The sequence below is a fragment of the Cryptomeria japonica genome, chromosome 5 (genome assembly GCF_030272615.1).
Source record: "Cryptomeria japonica chromosome 5, Sugi_1.0, whole genome shotgun sequence".
NCBI lineage: Eukaryota > Viridiplantae > Streptophyta > Pinopsida > Cupressales > Cupressaceae > Cryptomeria > Cryptomeria japonica.
The window spans coordinates 807,251,766-807,269,318 of NC_081409.1; positions in this window are offsets into that span (position 1 = coordinate 807,251,766).

Sequence of the window (17,553 nt, forward strand, 5' to 3'; positions counted from 1 at the left end):
ACAGGTTCCCATATATACACTGTTCACAATTCACGCAATGAACTCCCCACCACCAATAATAACCTTTTATGAATGTTGATTTCAGGCAATGAGTTACCATCAATAACAAATCTTATTATCACTGTCTACTGGCATATTCATTCTCGTTTCAGTACACGAATTTTTCATTTTCCTACTTTTTTTCCCTTCTCATTGGTTCCATCGCAATTCTCATCCACGATTTTCATTACCGTAAAACAAATTTGTTTATTTGTATTCCTATTTTTGACAAGGGCTACTTTTATCGTGAGATGCATATAGATATTATCTCAAAAATAATTAATATCATGTCTACCAAAAGAAATCTAAAGTGGAAGCTAAAGTTCAATTTCTTGCATGAAAAATTATCTATTTTAAGGTTGCTCTGGGTGAATGATGTTCCTTTCTAGCAAATATTTGTTTTGTCATAAGATGGAGACTATTAAACATATTTTTCGGTTATGTAAACATGCTCAGCTAATTTGGCAAACAGTTTTATTAATTATTGCTGTAACTTTTAACAGAAAATTAAGTTAGAAATTGACATTACTGGAGCTGCATTGCTTTCATAAAATGCTATCAAAATCCTTTTGTCAATACATTTAATTATATATATGACTGCTAAGATGCAAAGCTGTTTTTTTCTAACTCATTTCTTACTATAGAAGTAATTACACATGGACTTTTATCTTGCATTATTTTGCAGCAATCTTCTCTTATTAAAGCTTTGAAAGAGAAAATCAACATCAATCTAGAGTTCAAGATACAACTTTATCAAGTTCAGTCCCAACCGATAGCTATTGCTAATGATCACTTTGGATCTCTATGTGCCACTATGTATTGCATTACGAAGGAGCTTGTGTTTGATACTCTTGGAGAAAAATGATGTCTTTAATATTATAAATTGCAAGTTGTCTATGTAGTATGTCCTTATAAGATAATATGCTGATTTACAGCTTATTGTAATGCCTTAATGATATTATTATCAAATATTATATGCTCTTCTATATTGATTCTTATCCTTTGTATATTTTTTACTTTATTAATAAGTACCATTTTCCAAAAAATAAAAAAAAATCCACCCTTTAAATTAAAAGCAATGTATAATTATTGTTGTGAGGGGAAGGAAGTCATAAAACATGGGAAGGTGGAATTTAAAAAAATAAAAAATGAATAGAAGTGGTTGAGAAAAAGATGAAGGAATAAATAGCATGAGGTGGCAATTGACAAGACATGTGAAGCAATATAGAAATTATATAGGGTAAAAAGTTTTCAAAAAGGATGAAGTGATAAATAGCATGATGAGGTGGCAACTCACAAAAAACTGATGCAATACATAAATTACATAAGGTTAAAAAAGTGGATCAACATAATGAAAAAATTCGACGTAGCATGGGCTTGTTTTTTCCTATGGTTAATAATAAGTGGTTTTGTTAATGTGAATATGTAGGTCATTCTATGGAATGTCTAATGGTGTAGGAAAGTGTTATATATACTAAATTTTTCTAAATTTATGTCATACAAATGATAAGAGACAAGCTAAAGTGAAGGAGAAATATCATTTGTATGGGTAAGAAATAGAATAAAATAGAATTGTAATTTATTTAATGAGGGAGTAAGATGGGAGATGATGATATAGAGGGTTAGTTGTAGGAAAATAAACATAAAAAAAAAAATATGAGATTTAAATAATTTTGATAGTTTTCAATGAAATAAGTGAAAATAAATAGTAAGATGTATTAATGAGAATATGATCAACAATGAGGGATAACCATTCTAAATTTATAAGTTATATTATCTTATTGAAGATGATGGGGTGGGTAAATGAAAGGTTGGACTAAGATAGAACATTGAGAAATGATTTGTGAATAAAAGGGAGAGTATTGTATGAATCCATGCTAAAGCGAGAATAGATGGTAAAGAAATTTTTTATGCAATATGGTTTAGAATATGAGGGGAAAAAAGAGAGAAAAACATTTATGGGAATCATAGTTTTAAAGTTAATTAATAAAATTATTCTAATACATATTAAAAAAAAAAAGTAGAGATAAATAATGATTAGATCATAAAATGAAGGAAAAAAAGAAGAAATTACCATGGTTATTTTCAATATTTGGATTATGTATAAAAAAAAAATACAAATTAGCGTTTCTTAAGATTATTTTTGAATATTCTAACAATAGTTATTTGACAATTACTCTAGTTCGGTCCAACAATTAACAAGATGCTAGAATAAACTATAAACAAACATATAAATTATGATTAACTAGAATAAACAAATCATTTAAAGGACCATGTGAATCAAAGAATAGTTAATAAGAGGATGTATATACACTTATGTTTTTAAATAGCCTAATGTGAAATATGACTTATTAGGTGTTTTTTATTATATTAAGAGGGAAGGGTACAAACCAATTACAAGTCTTCAAAAAAATAAAAAAACAACAAACGCTTGGAAAATATTAATATTGAATCATATAATTAATTATTTATTATTACTTTAAAGTCTAAGAAAATTTCTTCAAAGGATAGAAAGATGTGTTGTCTTATGGTTTTTTACTTCTAGCCAAAGTATTTTAGAGATGCAAATATAGTGAATTGGAAGGTTTGGCATTTCTTGAAGGTTAAGAGTGAGAAATACTGCTACATAGTCATAAATGCTAGTAATGCTTGGTTCTAAAATTCCACATTAAGTAATGGAGTTTTTATAATCCAAATCAGCTCAGACTATGCATACTTGCATAGACCTACAATCATTAATTCACTGTTGCTTGGACCCTCAAAAATTGTAGACTATGCATACTTGCATAGACCTACAATCATTAATTCATTGTTGCTTGGACCCTCGAAAATTGTAGATATTTTCATCAATTTTAATAATTCACTGACAAATGAAGTAATTCTCACAAACAGTGCAATCTATCCTTCTCATTTTGGGGATCTAATTGATCAACTCAATAACAAGATAATGAAATAAAAAAAAGTCAACAAAGATATCAAATATTTCTGACAACAACAACAAATATTTTGACATGAGACAATTCTGGTGGAGGTTCCACACATAGAAAATCTTATCGATTAATGAAAGTGAAGTTTCACAATAATGAAAATATAATTTCTAATATGGTATGCATTACCTATATATTTTAAAGTAATCTAATTGAGAAGCTATACGTTGAATCCCTATTGAGAATCTACTTTAGAATGGGATTCATGTTTAGTTACTCAATTGATTTATTTTCAATTATTTGAATTTATTTGCATAGTTTGAGGTTTCTAATTAGTTAATCATATAAAGAATTATATTTACATTTCATTCTTGATTAAATTTTAAACTTTTAGATTCTAGTGAGGAAAAAGGGATTTTTTCTTATATTCACTACATATCATTTATGTCTTAATATTTAACATTTCCATGTTTCTAGAATCATATAGTATAGAAAGGTATTTGATATTTGTAGAATATTTTTTGGTATGCTCTTTATTATATAGACCCATTTAGCTACAATCAAATATTTTAAATCATCCATACTAATTGTCATAAATTAGATGTAATAGATTCGTAAAAGATTAACATAATGATGAATGAGATACTAAGCAAATCTATAACTTTATTCTTTTTTTGCATGATATTTTATTAGTGTTTCAATTTTGTAAGTGGATTTTATTTTGAAATACATTTTTGTCGAGGTTCTTTGTGAGTATGTCTATTATTAGAGAAATATACTTTTAATGCTTCCTTTGCATTTAGCAAGTCATTTATTCATATAGCACTATATTACCCAACCTTTGTTAGATTTTTATTTTGTTAATAAATTGCTCCCTACTTAGTATTTAGCAAGTACATTTTCATTTTAGTAACCCTTATAATAGGGAATTAAATATTATAAAAAATGTCTAACTATAGTGACTAATTATTTAAATTTTCTTGTTCAATTATATAAAACTAAATGTATTGGTCATTTTTGTACATGTTAGAGAAATGAAGCAGGAGCGAAGTGGAGGCAAAATGAGTGCTAGGGTTTTTTTATATGAGGGGAGGTGAATGATGGATTGCCCTTGTCTTGGTACACGGCTTGACTATTTTCAACCTTTTATGGCTATTTATTTTATTCCTCTTGATGTTTGGTTTGTTGGAAGGCTACAAGTTGTTACCTTTGGTCTTTTCAATCCTTCGACCTTTTGCAGTGCTTCTTTCTCTGGGCACTTTGGGTTTTTTTGGTGTCTATTGGTCCTCTTAATCATCCAAGGTTTTTTGTTGGGGTGTAAGTAGTTGATGTATGGTGGTGTAGGGATAGATATTTCCACCCCCTTGTTTTGATACCCATGTTTCCTGCTCTAGTGGCTAGATTACGTTTTGTTCTAGGAGTTGCTGCACTGGTGCATGCTCTTTTTGACTGGTCATATAAGATTGGATCTCCCCCTAGCTCTTTTAGTAATCCTATTATCTACAATAAGTGTGATGTATGTCAAGATCTCTCCTTTCGCCTTGCATTGGGTTACAATGAAGTTCCCAAGGATGTGGATGTCGGGGTTGCTCATCTATGGTATTGAGGCATAACCTTGGTTGTTTAGATCAATTATTGTTGGTATTTGGAGGAAGGTTGTGGCCCCTTCTTCTTGAACCCTTTTGTACATTCATCATACTTTGTTGTTATGGGTTCCTCTACTCTAATTTGTTGGCCCTATTGAGGGGGATTTATGATAAGTAGGGAGGTGTGCTTTGGTGTTGTGGGTCTATTGGGGGTGGTATCTTTTCCTCTCACTCCTCATTCAAATTTTCCTATGTTCATATTGAGGTAGAATATAGGGAGTTTGAATGGAAGTCTACGTTTAGGTTGAGTATGGGTAGAGGGTGTAGGGGATGTTCTCTGGTTATGCCTTCTTCAGTGGATGGTGGTCTTCTCCATTATGATAGTAATTTATTGTTGTTTGTGGGTGGGTGTTGGTTGAAAAATGAGAGTTGGTTACCTTGTGGGAACTTAACCAAAGAGTGTTTTTCCCCCTTCATTCCTCTTTCAGTTACAATTGTTGACTTCCTTTAGTGGATGCTATTCTCTAGGGTTCTAATACCTGCATTCTCTATTTTGTGTCCTCCTAGTTACTCTATGTGGGGGGTGTTCTTTGATGCCCCTATTTGCAGGATAGTGAGGGATAATTTTGGTGATCCATTTACGCTTAGAGGCTCTACTACTAATGACCATATTGAGATGGTTCACTCTAGGTTTAGGGATGCCTTTCAAAACCCTGTGAGTCTTTTGGTTTTTTATTTTATTTTTTTAGGACTACATTTTTTATAATAATAAGGTTTCTCGAATCCCCTAAACCCTCATGGTATCCATCCATGGGTGAAGTCTCTTCTCATGGTGCTCCTTTTGGCAAAAGGTTGCAAGATGCCTTTCAAAACTAGATGTGTGTTCTCTTCTTCCTTGATTGTTCGAATAATGCAAGGTTTTTTCTCAAAGTTATGGTTTGGGTTACTTTTCTAAACCCTGATTATTATGAAAATGTAAGCCTTTAGTGGTCTTAGGTTCCTTTTCTTTCCAGTTGAGTGATATGGTGAAAATCCTCTCTTGCTCATCTTGCTTATTTCTTGTAAGTTCCACACTATTATGTACTTGGGTTTGATCCCTCTCCTAGTTGAATCAATTTAAGAACTAAATGACTCTGGCTACTAGGGTTCATATTTTCCCTATTTTTTATTAGAGTAAAACAATTTTTTAAGGGAACCCAAAAATATTTACAAAATTGGACAACCAACAATAGGAGAGAAACATATGCAAACTAAAAGTTGGCCAACAACAAAACAAAAGAGGGAACAAAGGGTCAATAGACTCGAAATCCTATTGAATAATTTTTAACATTTTTGAGCCTTTGGTATTCTTACAAATCACACCCTCATTGATGTTTAGAAAATTATAAAAAATATGGACTTGATCATTCTTACCTTTATTATGGCTTTGCATTCTAGTGAAGGGAGTACCCATTCTATGTTGATCTGTAGTAACATTCTTCCCATCATCCTCAACAGAAGTAGAAGGGGAGCCAAAATAACCCTTTAACAAACATTTAAGGGATGCACCTTATCATTTAATTGTCTCAGATTATTAGATTTATTGTACATAGAAGTTATACTTATAGCCACAACATCCCTAAGCTTATCATGAGTCTTATCAATGGTCACTTCAAGAGACCCAATCTTTTCCTCATGATCCAAGTTCATAGTTTTCACATCCCTGGCCATATTTTGTATAAGAAAATATTTTATATGTATTATCCAAAGAAGATAACCTTCTTAAACTATTCTCCCCCAATGTAGCTTTATCTTTAAGGGTATTAACCCTAACCCTAAGAAAGTTGATTTCAAACACCATGTATTTGAAAATATTTTTTTGTCCTTCTATCACATCCTTGGTAACTACCAACATGTCTCCTATTCTAGTGGTAGAGGACCCCTTATCCATTCTCATATGGGTACATTTCTTAGTTTCAATAGGGATATCAATTTGGATTTCCATCTCTTGCAGGTCCACACCGAAATCAAGAATTTTGACCTATCCCTTTCTTCTCCATCCATTTTCCTTTTGACATTCACACTTAATTTTTTCAAAGTCTTCTTGAAATGCGGGAATTCGATGTCCTTTTATTCCCAATTACAAAATGAGAAAAAATAGGGCCCTTTTTTGTTCTTTTCTTTTACCTTTTTCTACTTTGAAGATTTAGACAATTCCTTAACCTAATATTATGCTTCATAGCAGAGCCAAAGGTTAGGGAATTTTTAACATGCTTCTTTGAGGATACATAATTAGAGTTTTCTTTAACTATTTCATACCTATGAGGCCAATTAGGGACAAAATTATTCCTATTAGAGCATTTTCCATTACCAATATGGTAGTAGGCATCTTCATCATAAGGGGTTTGATCAAAAAGTGGTCATATCCCCCATATGTAGTCCTCTTAACACTTTTCCATTCATCTTCCTTGAAAATATATTGATAGCTTCATCAAATTCCTTTTAATCCCTATATTGTTTTTTCCTTCCACCAATAGTTTAGTGTTTTGGCAATAAGGTCTTTAGTAACTAAGATTTCAACATTTTATGATGCAAAATCCCATAGTAATACCCTTCTAGAAAAGAACTGGTCACTAGAGGGTCATGGCCATGGAGTTTCTTCATGTAAGGAGTGATACCTCCTACCAAAATTTTATCCCAAATAGGTTGTTTTTTCTGCCATTTCTCATAAGAGGTGGGCCTTGCCCTATTTCTTTCACCACTGATAATTTTGTTGTACCTAACAAAGAGCCAACAACCAAACAAGAAAAAACAAGACCTAATAAATAAAATGAAAACTAGATAGGCAAAAACCTCAAGCTAAGAGAACTTTAATATAAAATTCTTACCTTTTCCTTCCATACTGGGGAGCAAATATTGCATCCTTCTCATCTACACAAGCCAAGTATAATGAACCATCATTGCAAAGAGATATGTCCAATTATCATAATCAATTATCATCAATGATTAGATTTTTACTTCCATAGGGATGAAATCATAAGTCCCCAATGATAATGTATGAGTTTTCTTGACACCAACATTAGCAAAGCCATTATTAACTTTATTACCTTTGCGAAAAATATGGGAGATTTTATAATCATTAAAATATATAAGCATTTCAATTATATCAAGGATTAAGCTTTTGATTGTCTATCTAGGGGCTAGAACACCTCTTAGACAATTGATAATGTATAATGAGCGACACACAAGCTAGACCTTCTAATAGTCATTAGAGATTTCTCAATTTAATACCAATGTAGGGATGCATTTGTGACAATTCCCATGTTATAATGTGTAAGGCTTGTTCTTTTCACTGACTCAAAATTTGGCTTCAACTAAATATTAATTGAGTTGAGGGATAGTTATTTATGTGAAAATGGTTTTCTTGATTTGGATTTTGGTAGACTGGAAATCTCTTGACAATTAAGCTACCTCTTAAGAATTGTCAATCAATATAATTCCTAGTAGTCGATATGTCATTCCCTTAACAATCGCGACATCAAATTATTAAATCTCCACTTTTGATGGCTTGTAGGGATTAAACAAAATCTTGCCTCTAGCTTGCAACTTTTTACAATTAAAAAACAAGAAACTTTTTTATATTGACCATTTTTATGAATAAAATCTTGGACCAACCATTTAAGTTCTAAATAGTGGGATTTGAGATATTAGGTGTTAAACACACAACAAGACTAAGAGGGCAACTAAATTAGTCTTGAGATATCACTTCAATTTATACCTCAAATCAATATCAACTTACTTTTAAACTTGCTAATGAAAATGAAGGATAAAAGAATGAACACCATGCATAAGAGGACACCAAATCAATGTGGAAAAACCATAGTGAGAGTCAACAAATAATATATGAACAATATTATAATGATTGTTTTGTTTTAGGCTCATTTCCAAGGAAGTCTCACTCTCTTGGAAGGATTTATAGGCGAATGTGGGCTACCCCAGTGCAAGATACAAGGTGCTTGCAAGTTGAGATGCATTGCATTAGGGAAAGATAGAAAAACTTTCTAGGAAGACTCACTATCTCTGAGCAAGGTACATGAATAGATGAATCAAGATGAATAAACTTTCAGTAATATTGCCTACAACAACCTTTGAGCATAAAGTTGTTCTTGAATCTCTATCTCAAGCAAGCCACTTCAAAATAGTCACCACACCCTTTTTTTTCCTCAACTTCACCACATACCCTATAAATAATATGATCATGTAAAGACCAAAATCTTTATACTACATAAACATCCACCGTTTAGCAAAAAAAATGTACAAAATCTTTTACTGAATTGATTTTTTATATATATAAACCCCTTAATCTCAAAGCATCAATGAGTTCGACTAGAACAGGGGACAAAAAAGAATCTTATCAAGCTAGCCACCAAACATAATTGTTGTGAAAGTGCTCCAACCCAGGAGATAGAGACCATATAAAATTATCATATCACATATTTATAAGCTACCTCAAACATTTCATGTGCTAACACACAACCTCTAAAGTCAACAACAATATAACATGTAGATAAACCATGTAGGACACAACTAGTTGGCCAAAAACCATATTTTACAAATGAAAAAAATAATGTAGATCCCCACACTCCAAGGTAGGATCGAAATGAAATATAACACAACCTACAATACAAGTGGAGACACCTAACGATACATTGTAAGAAAGATAATAAATAATGTTGAGCAAACCAAAGCAGTTACCTTCATACACAATTGCCGATCACAATGTAGTACCAAATAGATCATGCGAAGCACATAGGGATTTTCCTAGAATATCCAATGACACTCCTAAATTCTGCTTTCACACCAATACACGTTGAAAGAACAAAAAAAAATATAAATCTCTTTATTCTAGATGTTTGGAAGACCCAATCATTATGAGAACATCAATGAATCATCATTTAGAATAACTCAACACCTAAAACTTGAAATGAGACAAAGAACAAATATTAAAGAAAGTCCTCCAAGGAACAACACTTGAACTATTAATGCAGAGAAATGCATAGATTCTCTACAACAATCAGATTTAATTATGCCAGTTAACTAGAATATCAACTATTGGCAATTGACACTCATCTGATGACTTCGAATAGTTTCTTATTTGTCTAGGGTTGTTATTGATGACAATTCTTCTTGGTGATGCAATCCCGCAATTGTGATTCATCTTATCCAAAAGTAGGAGTTAACAGGTAGGCAGTTAACCAATAATTCAGGGCTATCTGAATAATGTTTTGGCCCAAAAAGACTTCCGATGATTGTGGTGACTTTGGTGGTTGATCTCATGTTTTTGGTGAATGATAAGATCCTTAGGAAGCATGTGATTATAATCTTTTGGTTTCGTGGTATGTTTTGTTCAATATTGAAGCTGACATGTGACTACACGTTACAGTTCTTGAAGCTGACTTGAAGGAGATTATTTTTATGTTAAGAACGGATATATAAGATTGACTTGGCAATTGGTTTTTGGTGTAATACTATTGTGATGATTTGTTTTGGTGTGACTGAGCACAGTTTCACATGGGCATTTGGTTTACGAATAATCTAGTAGTTGACTGAGACAGAAATAGAGTATTTACAGAGCGAGGAAAGTCAGAGATCTAGTGCTTAACCATAACTCATTCTTGCATTATTAGATTTTAATTTACTATATTTTCTCATTGTAATCAAATTGTAAGTCAGCGAGACTTCCCTGAAGGTTGTAGCCTTCCGAGTCATTGTAATTGAGCAGTGAGCCTAAAGGCAAGTGCATTCCCTATCTATGTAATATTTATGTACTCCTGGCCATAGTTTAAGAATTTTGTGGGTTCCATCCCCATCATGGTTTTTTCCTTATCGAGTTTCCACGTAAAAAATTTGGTGTTGTGGATTTGTGGTTTATTTGTTGCTTGTTTATGTTTTTTACTGTTATGAATTTTTAATCGGTGGATAAAGAATAAATTTGTGGATCTGATTTCTCATAGATCACTAATAAACCCCACCCCTCTTAGTAATATTTGATTCTAATAATTGGTATCAGAGCCTAGTTCCTGTAGGGAAGCTTAACCGCTTCAGGAAGATCCAGGAGATTGATTCAATGGATTCTGGTTTTTAGAGACAACTCAATGTGGCACTTGATAATTTTGATGCAGCTAGAAATGAGATCTATACCATGAAGAAGAACTTGAATGCTAAGGATGAATTCATTAGTGAGATGAAGGATCAAGAAAGTTTTTGGAGAGATAAGAGGAAGGAGTTAATAGACAAGTTGAAGGATAAAGAAGATCAGATCATAGAATACCAAGACATAACTGATGAAGTTAACAAGCTTGAGAGAGAAAATGTTTCTTTGAAGAATGAGATGCAATCCATTGTGATGAGATCGACTAAGAAGATTGAGGATCAGAAGAAGAATGAAGAGAATCTAGAACAATCATTGAAGGAAAGAGTTGATGAATGCTTCAGGCTTACCTATGAGAGTGATCAGTTGAAGCTTGAGTTGACACAATCAAGGAATGATGGTCAAGAGCTTGAAAGAGAGATTGATACCTTGAGGGATGAACTTTCTATTGCCAATTAATACAAAGACAAATTCAAAGCTAGCTCAATAAGGATTGATGAGATGATGTAAAGTCAAAGGCATGCAAAGGATATGCGGGGCCTAGGATTTGAGAAAGGTGAATCCTCCAGATCTAGATAAGGCAATACAAAACCTGATTTGAAGAAGAGCAAGAATCCATCGGTGAGACAACCTAATGCTCATAAATTCAATGGTAGATGTTTTACTTGCAATAAGTTTGGTCATATGGCAAGTTAGTGCAGAAGTAAGATTAATAATGGAATGATTAACAATAACAATATCATGACCAATATGAATAATGTTCCTACCTTTACTAGTCAGTGGTTTGTATGCAATAACTTTGGACACAAGTTAAATATGTGTAGAGTTGTAATGAATAAATTTCAGAACAAAAGATGCTATGCTTATGGAATGTTTGGACATATCTCTAATTAGTATAGGATAAGATCAAATCAAATGAACTTCAGACATATGTAAAATATTGTTGGTTGCGGAGCATGCAATAAAACTTGTCACATTACAAAGTACTACAGAAGAAAAAACACTACTCTGGTAGATAAGAACAAATCAAATAAAAGGGAAAGGAAAAGGTAGATGAGATCAAAGATCAACATAAGAAGATGTGGGTCAAGAAGGATGAATCTACGACAGATAATGGATCTGTACCTAAATCTGGTGCAAAACCTTCATCTAATAACTAGGGGTTTTGATCTTATGGGGAAAGAAAAATCATACAAATCTTGTTTTACCCCTTGATGAGATATGCAGTCAATAGATTACAGATAGCAGGAATCAAATTTAAGTGGATATATAGGATTCAGATGGCTAATTTCGGCATCCGATTGGATATCTGAGGCACATTTCAAAGTGATCAAGGCTTACAGGAGATCAGAGAGCTAAAAGTGATCAAGTGAGTGATCTAGGGCATTCGACAGTCAGTTGAGTTATTGTTCAAAGAGCATTTTTGAGTTCAATTTTTTGAAAATTTCAAATCACATCTTCTTCTTCCATTGATACTCTACTAGTTGTTGAGGTCAAGGATAGAACCCATCCTATGTTCAAGAAGAACCCTAACAAATCGATGGAGGTCGACCTAGTTGGAGCTTTCTCTTCCATTCCACGAGGATTTTTGCATGTAGATAATGTATGGGCCTATATTCACTATGAGATCGAAGAAATCGACACTAAGGATATCTTGGACCTATAAACCAATAGCATCATGGATGAAATCAGCAACCCCGAGTTAGAATTTGTGTAGTTGCAAAGAAAGGATTTTAGTCAATTTGTGAACTTTTCATCATTCGATGAAAATAAATGGGTGAGGTATGTATTGAGAAAAATTCATGCAGAATTTATATGGCTAGACAAACCCTATAAAATCACTTCAAAAGCAATTAGAGCAATAACTTGTTTGAATCAAACCGGTGACAAGCCAGGGCTACGCAAAGTCATAAACCCTATCATCAACAAGTTAACTGATGTAGAGTTTTATTGGAGTTCAATGAAGATCAGCACAATCAAGGAAAATTATTTTAAGTTTGCTACAATGGTAATTGGTTACAAGGTGTATCATTCTAACTGACTAAATTCTGTATCTGATACTGCCATCCATGCGGGCTACCAGATGGTTAAGAAAGATGCTCATTATGATCTATGTAGTATTCTGTTGGAGGAATTATTAATAAATTTGAAGAAAATCAAGCAAGATAAAAAGCATGTCTTTAAATTTTGTTCCTTGGTTATTTGTCTATAACTTTACCTCATGAATAAGATCCTTGAAACCGGTAGAGTGTAGTGGGATTTTGAGAGACCAGTGGCCTAATAGATAAGGAAAGGTCTTGATAGGCTTGGTAATAGGGACAACCAAAATGTTGCATTGTGGGATTTCTTCAAGACTTTTCAAGACAAGATAAAGTAGAGGGTCAGACCCCTAAGGAAATTATGAAAACATATAAGGGTACAACCTGTTTCATGGAGGTGGTTCAACCTCAAATAGTGTGGATAATGCTATTGGGCTATGAGGTTGATGTAGGGACTTTGGATGCCTACACACAACACATGCTTAACGCTTTGGTGGATACTAAAGAAGAAAGGTTTAAAAATCACAAAGAAAAATCAATGGAACTGCACACCACGTTGACCGAAGTGGCTAGGAAAAGAAAAGTTACTAAGATAGTAAAGGAAATCCTTGTTGAGGAAGGTTACCCTCAGGAAAAAGTCAGAGCTACAAGAGCTACAAGGGATGCAATTGAAAAGGTGAAGAAACAAAAGACTATACCTAGTCTAGTCAAAGTGAAGGTGACAAGGTCTTCTCCCACTCTGATGAAGATACCTTCTACTGAATCAGAACCCTTTGGTTCATCTGCTAAGGATAAAGGTGTTCTGAGGAAGAAGAAAAAACCCCAAAGGGAGTATGTGGTAGTTTCTTTGGTGGCATCTCAAATGGAGTCAAATACGGAAATTACAAAGGCCCCAAAGAAAGGAGAGTTTGCAAGAGTAATCCAGAAATGTCAATCTAGTGCTGAGAAGATAGGGTCGAAGGAGAAGAAGGCAAAGTCTGATCCTATACCAAAAAGAAAGCCTAAGTGAGGAAATAAGATAAAATCTAACTTGGATGAGGCAATAGAATCCAATAAGATGCAGACCTCCCAAACTAAGTATGATATTATTCCTCCTCGATCTACTCAAGAGTTAATAGATGAAATTATTAAAGATGAAAATTTGAAGAACATTTCTATATATTATGAAAATATGGATGATAAGGATAAGAGGCAGATTGAAGAAGCTGTAGTTTTGTAAATGGATTTAATTTAGTAAAGAATTGATTGAATTAGAAAAATATCTTCCAAAAGATCTGTATATTTAATTGATGTTAGGAGAAAATCTGCTAGTCAAATGGATAGAGAAATAAAGGAGAGTGAACTGGTTAATCAATGCACCACTATCACTATTGAAGAAATTGATAAATTAATTTTATTAGCAAATAAAAAGTAATTTAGGAGCAAGCAAAGAGTCAATAGCCTAATGGTTGGAAGAGTTGAATAAATAAGGAGAGAAACCAGTGCAATCTGGAAGAAGTTTCTCAAAAAGAACCGACTAGTAGGAACTATTTCACAAGATGAAGCCACTCAGTTAGAGAATCCTAAGATAAATGATGTAAATAAGGAGGAGGACACTCAGGATGTTACAGAGAAATAAATTTTGGATTTTGTAGAGGTTGAGCCTATTAAGGAGAATGATAAATTAGTTGAGGCAGAGGTTGGTGCACCAAGTGGTGACTCCAGTTCATAGGTTGCACCCAAAGGAGATAAAATGGAATAGGTTGAGGCTGAGAAAAAGGAAGAAGAAAAACAAGAGGAACCAAATAAAGGGAAGGGTAAGGTAATGAAAAATATGATCCTTATGGCAATTGACATGTAACAAATTCAAGGCTTAGGGAGGTTTCCACAGTTTAATATTAGTTTTTACAAACCTTCAATCAGATGTCTCTGATAGAAAGGATGATTGTTGTTGCTTCTCTCCAAGCGCAAGCTAGTCAGGAGTTAGCACAATCCGAATTAGAAGAGAAGAGACTCATTGAGAAAACAGTTACAATTTTGGAACAGGTAGTATCAAAATTACAACTTGATGCAATGCTAGTTCATCCGGTAAGCTTCAGAACTTGATAGATCATATATCCACTTAGTTTGATTATTTGACCAAGGCATCAACTAGGCAGGCTATGGAAAAATTTAAAGATGCCAAAGTTCAAACATTTTTGTAAATGATCAGCAATGACAAGGTCCACCTTGAAAAGGAATTAAAGCTTATTGATGAGGCCTTAACAAAAGGTGGTAAAATTTATGTCTTGTCTAGTTTTGACAAATTTTACTACTGAAATAGACAAGCAAATATATAATTACAGAGGTCAGTTAGCTCAGATTTGTTAGGCTTATGATCCTATGACTAACTTAACTAGCAGTATCGAAGGCCAAATTCTGACTATTATGGAGCATATTAGGAATTTTGAGAAGAATAAGGAGAGACTTGTTAGGTGGAAAAGTGAGCTCCAAAACCTAATTGGTCCTTGGTTAGATAGCTTAGTGTACCATAAGATGGACTGCATTCAAAACATGTCTTAGGAGAGTCCAACTAAGATTGCAGCTATAGAATTTCATGCTTATGTTTTGAATGGCATTGTTTCAATTTTGGAGAAGTTGTGAGCAGGATGGAACACCTATCTCGAGTTCCTTAAAATGACATATGTAGATGTTCTTTAACATGTATAGATTTGGTCATAGACGGTGTGTACTTATCTACATAATATTTTGTTGCACACCCTATTTGGCATTGTTGTCAAAGGGGGAGACATAAGGTGAAAAATGTAGAGGCTGATTGTGTATGGAGTGTACAATTCGGTGATATAGATTTTTTAGATTGTTGATTCTTGATCCGATGTATAGGTTTCATAGGTTTCAACACTGTCATATTTATCCTACCTTTGAATATGCTACACAAGCTAGGTATTTATTTTGTTAAGCCTTGGTGGAAATATGTGCATTAGTTCTCCAATACCTATTTTTGCACTTACAAACCTCGATTGGGGTATTGTTGGTTCTCTGTACACCTGTCTATGGTGCATTCCTTGAATCTTTGATCATATTTGTAGTCATCTCAGGTAGTTTGGAATTGTATATTTCATAATATTTGGTTTACTATCCTCGAACCCAAGCTCGCTCATATTGGTTGGTGTATTATTATTCAAGGCTTCCCTCTATGCTCTTACTTGAGGCATATGGGTATTCTTGATCCATGTTGCCCATTCTTTGGAAAACCTAAAACTTTTATACACATTTTTTCATTCTATCACCATGCTCAAAACTTGTGGAGTTGGATTCATGTTTTATTTCAATCTTTTCAGCCATAGTCCTTTTCTTGGCATATGGCCATTTTCGGGGATTCACCTCATATTCTTTCAAATTTTTCCATATTTGGTATGCTTTCATTGTGGACATCCTCTTTACAATATGAAAAGATAGAAAAGCTATTTATTTTTCTAATAGCCCAATTGATATTCATGTTTCACTTCTCACTGTAGCATGTATATGTAATAATGTGATGCTTCAGATTCAGCCAACACCTTTGCCCTTCCTTTTGCCTCTTGTGATTATTTTTTGCCCCATGGCTACCAACATGGACATAGCTCTTTTTCTTGCCACTCTCAAACCCCACTGTCTCAGGCTTTTTGTCACTAATTTATTGGTGGCAATGATTTCAATAGGCAATGTTTTACCTCTCCACTATGCAGGGGTCTTGCCCCAAGTGGAGCTCAAATGGTGTGGACTCAACAATTGGTGGTGCTAGTGGGTGGTCGACTTCTGGTGGTCATAGCGGTTGGCCAACTTTTGCTAGTTCTAGTTGATGGCCTACTTCTTCCAAAGGTTTCTCCTATCTTGCTCTTGCAATCTTGCCTTCTTGCACTAATCAAGACAATGAGAAAGAAGAGGTTGCTATTGAAGAAGAGTTGTCCCTATTAGATGACAACCCTAACCATGTTGATGTATAAGGTCTTAGGTATGACAAAGATCCACCTCCTTCAGCCAATACTTTAGCCACTTAGCAATTTCTCTTTGTGTTTTCCACTCTCCAAGCTTGACCTATGTTTAATGTGTTTTTTGGCTATCCAGACTTTACCTATTTGATTCCTAAGAAGCGATCTTGTATTCCCCTTCTTTTTTATTAAATAGTGTACTTCATCATAATTAATAAAAATGAATACTATTTATAAAAAAAGGTCTAAAAAATAAATCATAACAACCAAAATATGTATAACACGGCCCATATGGCTGGAAAAAAGAAAGAATTCACGTTGCACGAGGATAAAGCTAAGCTTCTATAGTGAACCTCATTATCAAGATTATCGTTTGCAATTGAAGTTGATCCAACTGCTACTAATATCGTAGTGCTAAAAATAAATGAAACCATTAAGCTTCAAAAATTACTTATGAACTTTATATTGAAGCGACTCGGACTATTAAAGTAATATCAAATGCCAATGAAAATGACATATGTGATGCTACTGAAGTGACTTCCACGTCGTTCATGAAGTAAAACCATTCTATTACAGCAGTGAGTTTGTACTGCTTCTGAAACTGGCTAATCATTGCTAGATATACCATCCATCTCTAATGATATCGAAATTAACTGGAATATTTTTTCTATTGCCTTAAAACCTTAGCCAAGATTATTCAAGAACAATCAAGCAAAAACTAGTTGCTAAAAAAAATTGTACAGACTTTATCGTTATAGAAATACATGTAATAAGAGTAAAAAATTAGAGTCCCCAATTCTTTTTCTAGTGATTTTCGATTCAGCGACCAAAGGCACTAAGCTGACCTAACATTTAATTCACATCCTTCTTACGAAAAGATTC